This window comes from Zingiber officinale, chromosome 8A (genome assembly GCF_018446385.1).
Source record: "Zingiber officinale cultivar Zhangliang chromosome 8A, Zo_v1.1, whole genome shotgun sequence".
NCBI classification, from domain to species: Eukaryota; Viridiplantae; Streptophyta; class Magnoliopsida; order Zingiberales; family Zingiberaceae; genus Zingiber; species Zingiber officinale.
This window is the reverse complement of record NC_056000.1, coordinates 47,797,732-47,807,197: the sequence shown is the minus strand read 5'-3', so window position 1 is coordinate 47,807,197 and position 9,466 is coordinate 47,797,732.

The following is a 9,466-nucleotide window of genomic DNA, read 5'->3' as shown; positions in this document are numbered from 1 at the left end:
GTGAGGATTCCTATGTTCGGATCAAGAGGACCAGACACCAGGCAGTAAGTCTTAGTTGCGCCTAGGCAAGGAAGTCCTAGTAGGTCGGGTGGACCAAGGGGCAGGAAGACCTGGTGGGTCGAGGATCGGACGTAGGAAGCCTGTGGTCCTTTGTTTAAGGGGGGATTGTTGGGGTTGCAAGGTTGCAAACATAGTCTCAAATTGAAAATACATGAGAAAGATCATAGGTTTAAAAGAGAAAAGATATCTCCATTGTCTTGAGGCCTTTTGGGTAGAGCCCAAGAGAAAAATCATAAGGGCTTAGGCCCCAAAGTGGATAATATCATGTCATTATGAAAATATTTAACTTCTTTTCGATCCTATAGTTTTTATGTTGCAGGGCTATGTGGAGTCATCACTGCGTCAACCTCAAAGCCATATCCCTAGCTTGCTATCCTTGCTGTTTCCGGATAAGATCATATTTAGCGTCATCTGTGAGAACTTAACCTGTATCCGAAACATGAAGATGGAGGGGGCTAGACGACTTACGACCATGATGTTGACGCAAGAAGAATTGGACATGCTGATACAAGCACGAGCGGCCAATATGTTGGAGCAGTAGTAGTAGGTGATATCCGATCGATAAGCAAATGAACAAGTAGCATCGACAACAGGACAACGAGCCGCTCATGGAGGCCAAGCCGGAAACGCCACCACTCATTGTCTGAATAACAAGCCGATCAGCACATTCGAAGATGCACCGGATGTGTCGATCCCCTATCATCGGGAGATGTTCGACACCCCTTCATAGGAATAAGGTTGAGCGGATAGAGCCCAAGGATCCTCATTAGACGAAGCGCCCACCCGAGACGAGCATAAGGGAAAATCACCCAGGCTCGACGATTCCCCCGAGTGGATAAACAGGAAATTCTCTCATGAGATCCTGGACGATCGACTGTCGTGACACTATGTGCAGCTAAGAATCGGAGAATACATAGGGGTGACGTACCCTAAGGATCCCCTCATAAAATTCGACAACATGACCATGCTCTATCAGTACTCCGATGGAGTCAAATGCCAAGTATTCCTCACTATGCTCTTTGGATCGGTCCAGAGGTAGTTCAGGCGACTGCCGATCGGCTCTTTATGTAGCTTTAAAGACTTTTGAGCGGTGTTTCTGCAGCACTTCGCAAGTAGTTGCCACCATCAGAAGATGAACATCAATCTGTTCTTAGTTAAGTAGGGACCCAAGGAGACACTGCAGGCCTACATTACGAGGTTTAACCAGGTAACTATGGAAGTTCATTCGGCCATGCCGGAGATCCTTGTGAGTTCATTTTCACAAGGGTTGTTATAGGGCGAATTCTTCTACTCGCTCATTTGGAGGCCCCCTAAGTGTTGGTGCGGTTACCACTAATGGTCTAACTCAGGTTTTTGATGAATAACAAATCGGGTTAAGTTAGGTTTGTTGTGATTGTTGGAGTGTATACTGAAAGCCTAAGCTTTGTAAACATTCATTATGAATAAAGAATCACATTTGGTCAAATTGTCTACATTTGTTTGTAGTTGTTCAATTAATTTATATTGTAGATAACATAGCATGTGGTGTCATATGCAGAAGATAATGTTATCAGTACCTTATAAATTATAAACAGTAGCTCACGACCAAAATGGAAAGGAACAAACCATTAGAAGGTCATAATGTAATTAGGTATCAGTTTATCTTGACTGTATAATTACACTAGTACACTTAGAGTGTATTGAGTAGGACCATTTGAGGTCGTTTCTTTTATACTGATTTTATAAAGAAACAAAGACCTCGGTTATTATGGAAGTGTGTGCTCTTAATCCTAATATAATAACAAGCACATATATTTGATATTTATTTCTTTAATTTATCAATGGGTGAGATTTAGTTCGATGAATCAATAAGCCCGATAAGTTGGGAAATGATATCACTTATAGTGTGTGCTGTTGATTATAGAAGGAAACTGTGTCCTAGAGATACTAGGTTGAGAATGTCCCCAAGAGGAGCTCATAAGGATTGTCATGTTAAACCCTGCAGGTGGACTTAGTCCGACATGACGATAAGGTTGAGTGGTACTACTCTTGGACTAAGATATTAATTAAATGAGTTGTCAGTAACTCACTTAATTAGTGGGCATTCGATATCTTAAACACAGGGAGACTAACACACTCATAATAAGAAGGAGCCCAAAAATGTAATTTGGGATTGGTGCGGTAGTTCAATGATAGTTCTCTAGTGGAATGAATTATCATTGATAAAATTAAGTTGTATGTTCGGGGCGAACACGGGATGCTTAATTTTATCGGGAGACCAAAACCAATTCCTCCTCTCGGTCCCTATCGTAGCCTCTTATTTGTAGAGTTCTATACCCACCTTCTATTCCCACCCAATTGGGGCCGGCCAAGCTAGCTTGGGAACAAGCTAGGGCCGGCCTAGGTATGAATTTGGGTGGCCGGCCCTAGCTTGAACCCAAGCTAGTGGGGGCCGGCCAAATTAAATTAAAAAAGAAATTTAATTTTAATTTTTATTATTATGTGGAAGATATAATTTAAAGAGAATTAAAATTAAAATATCTCTCTTGTAAAAGATCTACAAAAGATTAAAGAAAGAGATTAGATCTCTTTCCTTATTTGTAGATTGGAGAGATGTTTTATTTTCTCTTTAAAAATTATTCACATGTTGATAAAATTAAAATTATAGAAATTTCCTTTTATTAACCATGAAGAGATTTTTAAAGAGAAATTTTATTTTTTAAAATTTCCGGAAACAAATTAGGAAGTTTTAATTTGTTGATTGAAACTCTCCTAATTTGCTCTTTTGATTGTGGCCGGCCATCACAAGTTGATTGGGAAATTTTATTTTATTTTTTTCAATTAATTCATGTCAAGGAAAATTAAGGAAATTTTATTGTAATTAAATTTCCTAATTTGCCTAGGCCAAGGAATATAAAAGAAGGGGTGAGGGTGCCTTCATGAGACACAACCTCTATTATTTTCTCTCCCCTTTTTGTTTCTTGGTGTGGCCGGCCATCCTCTTCCTCTCTTCCTCTTGTGGTGGCCGAACCTCTCTCCCTTCCTTGGAGCTCTTGTGGTGGCCGGATACTACTTGGAGAAGAAGAAGAAGAAGGAGAGGAAGCTAGCATCTCTTGGAGCTTGGTTAGTATTTTGGTTTTCTTCTTTGGTGAAGTTCTTCCTTTGTGGCCGAACCTTGCTTGGAGGAGAAGAAGGTGGTTGGTGGTTTCTCATCTCGGTAGATCGTTGCCCACACAACGTCCGAGGTTAGAAGAGGAATACGGTAGAAGATCAAGAGGTTTTTCTACAAGGTATGACTAGTAATTTTTATTTCCGCATCATGCTAGTTATTTATGGAAATAATACCAAATACAAGAGGCTTACGTTCTAGAATTTCGAATATATTTTTCGATATTGTGTTCTTTTATTTTTTCTTTTCCTTGTGATTTGATTGTTCTCTTTGGTTATCCTAAAGTTATTTTAGGAAATTAAATATTAGCTTTCTATAAAAGGTTTTGTCTAGTCGGTGGTGGTTGCTCCCATATCCAAGAAGGCCATGTGCCTTGCCACGTCAGTACTGGGAACCAATTATGGAAATTAATATTTAATGGAATTAATAACTTAAGGAGACTTGGGTCGAACGTGTAAAGTTCCGCAGGAGATCCAAGTCAAAACCTAAAAGAACAAATAGATTAAGTTTTGGATCAAACGTGTTAAGTTCCGCAGGCGATCCAAAATTTAATTTAAAAGAACACATGGTAGCTAGGAAAAGGTTCAGACCTTTGTACAAAATTTTTGTACAGTGGAACCTATAGGTTTTCCGAGTAGCAACCAACAGTGATCTAACACTCTGACCGAGTGTGCAGATGAAGTCCAGACAGGTCGACGGGCTGACCGGATGTCTGGCACGAAGTCCAAGCGGGTCGACGGGCTGACCGGACGCTTGGCGAGAAGTCCAGCTAGGTTAACGGGCTGATCGGATAGCTGGCGAGAAGTCCAAGCGGGTCGACGGGCTGACCGGACGCTTGGCGAGAAGTCCAAGCGGGTCGACGAGCTGACCGGACGCTTGGCGAGAAGTCCAGACGGGTCGAAGGGCTGACCGGACGTCTGGCAGGTAAGTAAGGTAAGTCACTAGAGGGGAGTGACTGTGAGGACGCGTTCCCGGGAAGGGAACATTAGGCGTCAATCCGGCTTAGATCCATTTCGGATATCAAAGTCGAGATCGTGACTAGATTCTGATCTCGGAAAGACGGAATCTATGTCATACTTTTTATATTAAACCTATAAACTGTGCTAACACTTTGTTTTGCAGGATATACCTTATCTATTTGCCTCGAACTAACCTTGTCTTGCAGGAAAGCTGTCTTCTGGAGAAAGGTGGTCCGAGCGCCCGGAGGTCCGGGCGCCCGGGAGGTGAATTTTATCCAGATTGCGCGTCGCCACGTGGAGCTCGTTGGTTGGACCTGCCACGTCTCACCAGGGCGCCCGGAAGGGATCTGGGGCGCCCCGAGCCTCATATAAAAGGAGGGTCAGAGGGGAGCTTCAACACAACAACTGAAAGAAAGTCTTCTACTGCTTGCTCTGCTGCTCTGCGCTCCTGCGACGCTAACAAAGCTCCGACAACACGCTCCTTCCCTGTTTGGTTAAATTCTTGTCGGTATTTGCTTTATTTCCATTAGCATTCCTGTACTTTAATTTGTAACAATTTTTGAACTGCTAGTGATTGCCCACCGAAAGCACCCTTATGTGCGGGCCTTGGAGTAGGAGTCGACACAGGCTCCGAACCAAGTAAAACCAGCTTGTGTTAGCATTGTCCTTTTATTTCTGCTGCGCGTAACTCTTTTCGAATGATTTTGTTTATCGATATTCACCCCCCCTCTATCGAATCTCACGGTCCAACAAGTGGTATCAAAGCAGGTACCGCTCTGATTTGGTGCAACCACCAATCAGACAAAGGGGGGTCTTTTTAAAGAAAAATTAGATATCGTTCGTTCTTAAAATAAAACCTTACGCCTTTCATTTTTTCCCTCCAAAACTGGTTTTGAAAAATACATCGTCATCTTTTCACCAGTGCTTAGTATTGACAAAATATTACATTTTCAAAAATTTGAAATAACATTTTTTATTAATATTTTTTTTGAAATTAGTAAAATACTATTTTTCTCCGACACTCCTAATCCAAGACCAAGTCTTGGAATTTTTTCTCTGTTTCCATGTGTGTAAGATCAATGCCTCTTCAGGAAGGATGGAACCCCAACGAACCACCACCGTACGATCAAGATTTCAACTACTGGAGGCGAAGAATGGAATGTTTCTTAGGAAGTTTAAACTTTGATTATTGGCTGATATTGAGAAGACCTTCTCAGAACTCAGAACTAAACACAAATGTAAGTAAAATTATTTGTAATGTTTTACCTAACAGTGTTTTATGTAGACTAGAAAAGTACAAAGATGCACATGAGCTTTGGACCCAGTTGATCAAACTTCACGAGGAGGAGCCGATGGAGCTCGAGGATCAAGTAAAAATCGAATCCGAACACGGGTTAGATCCAATCGAAAAGCCTACTGAATTAGGGGATGCGCTCAAGGTTAGTAATGTTTACCAAAATGCCCCTACTAATAGTAGTTTAAATAATTAGCATGATGATTCAGATAAGTATGAAATTATTCCAAGTATGGTGCATGATAATCTAGATCTAAAAGATTTAAATTCAAAATCACAAAATAATCTAGATACTGATCAAGTCAATCAAGACTCATCAATTTGGCATCAACCTTGACTTGGTCAAACAGAACAATGACCAAATCAATTCAAATAATTTAATCAATTAGAAAATTTAAAATTAAGTGATAATCTAGACAATATTAATCTAGAAAGTCTTATCCAAACTCGAGATAATCTGATTAACAAAAAAAGTAAATATTAAAGATAAAACTTATCTAATAAATTCCACTAATTATATCAACTTAAAAGATAAAGAAAATATAAGGAATCCAAACACTCTGATAAAATCAAAAATAAACTTAACAAACTTAAAATTAAATGTTAAAAATAACATATTAAACAAAAATAATCTAAAAAATTCAAAATTAACAATTAATAACAAGCTAAAAGATAAACCTTTAAAGAAATATAATTCAAACAATTTAATTAATTCAAATTTAAAAATTAATAAAAATTTAAACTTTAAAAATAAGCTATTAAAGAAAGATAATTCAATTAACCTAATAAAATTGAAATTGAATGAAAAATTAAATATTAAATACACTCTTTTAAAGAAAGATAATTTGACAAATTTAATTAATTCAAAATAAAAAACTTAAATTTTAAATTACAAATTAAACATTAAAACTTAACTAAAACCAACTCTAATTATACAAAAATTTTAAAAGGAAAGTCAATAAGTCAGGGGGAGGCTTCAGAATAGCTGACACCTCCGAAACTAACCTACCTGAAAGGGTAACCCAAACAAATCTACCCGGCGGGGTACTTAGGATTAATTAGAAAAGGGTTTAAGTTTAATTTGAAAAATGGTACTGGTGAAATTTTGGATGATAGTACGTTAGGGAAGCTTAGTCTATGCATGTCTAGGAAGATATAGCTTCGACCTGGTGCATTTGGCTAAGTGGAACTAGCCGAAGCTACCCCTTACGGATCCTATCCAGTTAGACCAATGTTTTGTATTAAGTTCAGTGGATAGGACTATTTGGAAAACCTCGAAGGCATGGTTACTCTAATGATGTCCAGGTGACTAACAATAGCCCAGAAGTTTATCTAGAGAACGCCTATTTGTTGAACCCAAAGCTAAACTTGAATCTAACACAAGTTAAAAATAAACCCTAAAATTGAACCTAATTTATCTCACAAAATTATAGGATTCCCTGATTGAAAACATAGATTGGGTGAGATGACTAAGAACCTAAAAGAAATTACTTAAAATTAAATTAAATTAAATTAAATTAAATTAAATTAATTAAAATTAAATCAATTAAATTAACATGTTAATTTTCTTTTAACCTAAAAACTTATTTTAAAAATTAAACTTTTTTTTTTAACTTAAAAATTTATTTTTAAAAAAAAAATTAAACTTATTTTTATTAACTTAAAAATTTATTTTAAAAATTAAACTTAAATTATTTTAACTTAAAAATTAATTTAAAAATTATTTTAACCAAATTTTTTTTTAAAATCATTTTAATTTAATAAATTATTTATCTAAAAATTCTTTTTTAAATTATTTTAACTTAATAAATTATTTTAACTCAAAAATTCTTTTAAAAATTCTTTAAAAACTATTTTAAAAATTTGTGAAAAAAAACATTTTAAAAATTATTTTTAAAATCTTTTTTAACTATTTTAAAATTTCTTTTAAAAAACAATTTTAATTTTTTTTTTAAAAAAATTATTTTAAAAACTATTTTAAAAATCTTTTTAAAAACTATTTTGAAAATTATTTTAAAAATTCTTTAAAAAAAACATTTTAAAATTATTTTAAAAATTCTTTTAGAAATTCTTTTAAAAAAAATTATGTTAAAAATCATTTTTAAAACTCTTTTAAAAATTCTTTTAAAAATCATTTAAAAATTCTTTTAAAAATGATTTCAAAACTCATTTAAAGATCATTTTAAAAATTCTTTTAAATTATTTTAAAAACTTTTAAAACTCATTTTTAAAATTATTTTAAAAATTATTTAAAATTCTTTTAAAAAAATTGTTTTAAAAATCATTTAAAAAGTCTTTCAAAAATCATTAAAAAAAATCTTTTAAAACTTATTTTAAAAACTCTTTTAAAAATTATTATAAAAATTCTTTTAAAAACTTCTTTTAAAAACTATCTTAAAAACTTTTAAAAACCATTTTAAATATTCTTTTAAAACTATTTTAAAAATATTTTCAAAATTATTTTTAAAATTCCTTTAAAAAAAAATCCTTAAAAATCATTTTAAAAATTCTTTAATAATTACTTTAAAAATCCTTTAAAAATTATTTAAAAAATTATTTTAAAAAATTCTTTAAAAAAAATCCTTTCAAAAAAAAAATTCATTTTAATAATTAAAAATAATTTTAAAGTCATTTTAAAGTCATTTTAATATTAAGACACTTATGCTAATTAAAACTTTAAAACTTAAACTAAAAACTTTAAAATTAAAGTTAAAACTTAATTTTAAATTAAATTAAAACTTAACATTGATGTTAAACTTAATTTAAATTTAAAACATAAAATTAAACTTAAATCATTTAAAAAAAATTATATTAAAAATCCTTTTTACCAAAAAAATAATAATTATTATTCAGACTTTAAACTTATTTTTAATCTTAAATATTATTCTAACCTTAAAATTATCTTTAATCTTAATTTAGCTTAACTGAAAATTAAAACTTAAATTTAAACTTAATATTGAAATTACATTTAAAATTAAAAATTTTAACTTAAACTTAAAATTAAACTTAAACTTAAATCTAAAATCAAAACTAAATGAAATGTATGTTAATTGCCATGAAACATATTATAAAAAATCATTTTTCTTTTAAACACTGTTTTAAAAAATCCCGTTAGAAATCCCTTTATAAAATAAATAATAATATTAATAATAATAATAATAATAATAATAATAATAATAATAATAATAAATTCTTTTAAATTCATTTAAAACTTAGACACCTATCTTAAAAACTTAAATTTCATTAACTTAAACTTTAAACTTAGTAAGTAGAACTTAATTGTTTAAGTCTAACTTTATTTGAGAACTAAAATTAACTTGAACCTTATTTAACTGTGTTTAATAATTTCAACTTCATGCTAACTTCAAACTAAATTAGTCCTACTTAAAAGGAAGTTAATAAAAAAAATAATTATTAACTAACATTTTCACCAGCTCAATCAATTAATACGAAATTTACTAAGTATTAAATCAAGTAAAATTAATCAATAAATAATTGATAATGGTTAACTGCTACTGAATTAATAAAAGTTAATCCTATTTAACCTTAAACTGAAGCTTAAGCATCTGAATTTAATTATTGATTAATCAAACTCAAATAAACAATTAATTATGTAAATAATATAAGTGTTACTATATCCCCTAGAACACTCAGGTAGAAAAATGTGTTAAGGTTTTGAAATTTAACAAACCCAAATCTTAGCATTATATTAAGGGGGAGTAATAAAATAAGGAGGATTAATAAATTAAAGGAGTATCAAATTCAGGGGAGGTTTATTTTTTTAATTATCTCCTTAAATGTTGTTTTTTTTTTAAAAAAAATCTCTTTAGAAAATTCTACCTCAATCTATTAAAAAAAAATTACTTTGAAAATCTTATATTAAATATTCTTAGCAAAAATTTTAATAATGTCAGGTTTAGGGGGAGAATTAAATCAACACTTAACACCGAAATTATTTCCTCGGCTTTAAAAATAATATCTCCTCTTAAAATTTCTTTTTAAAAA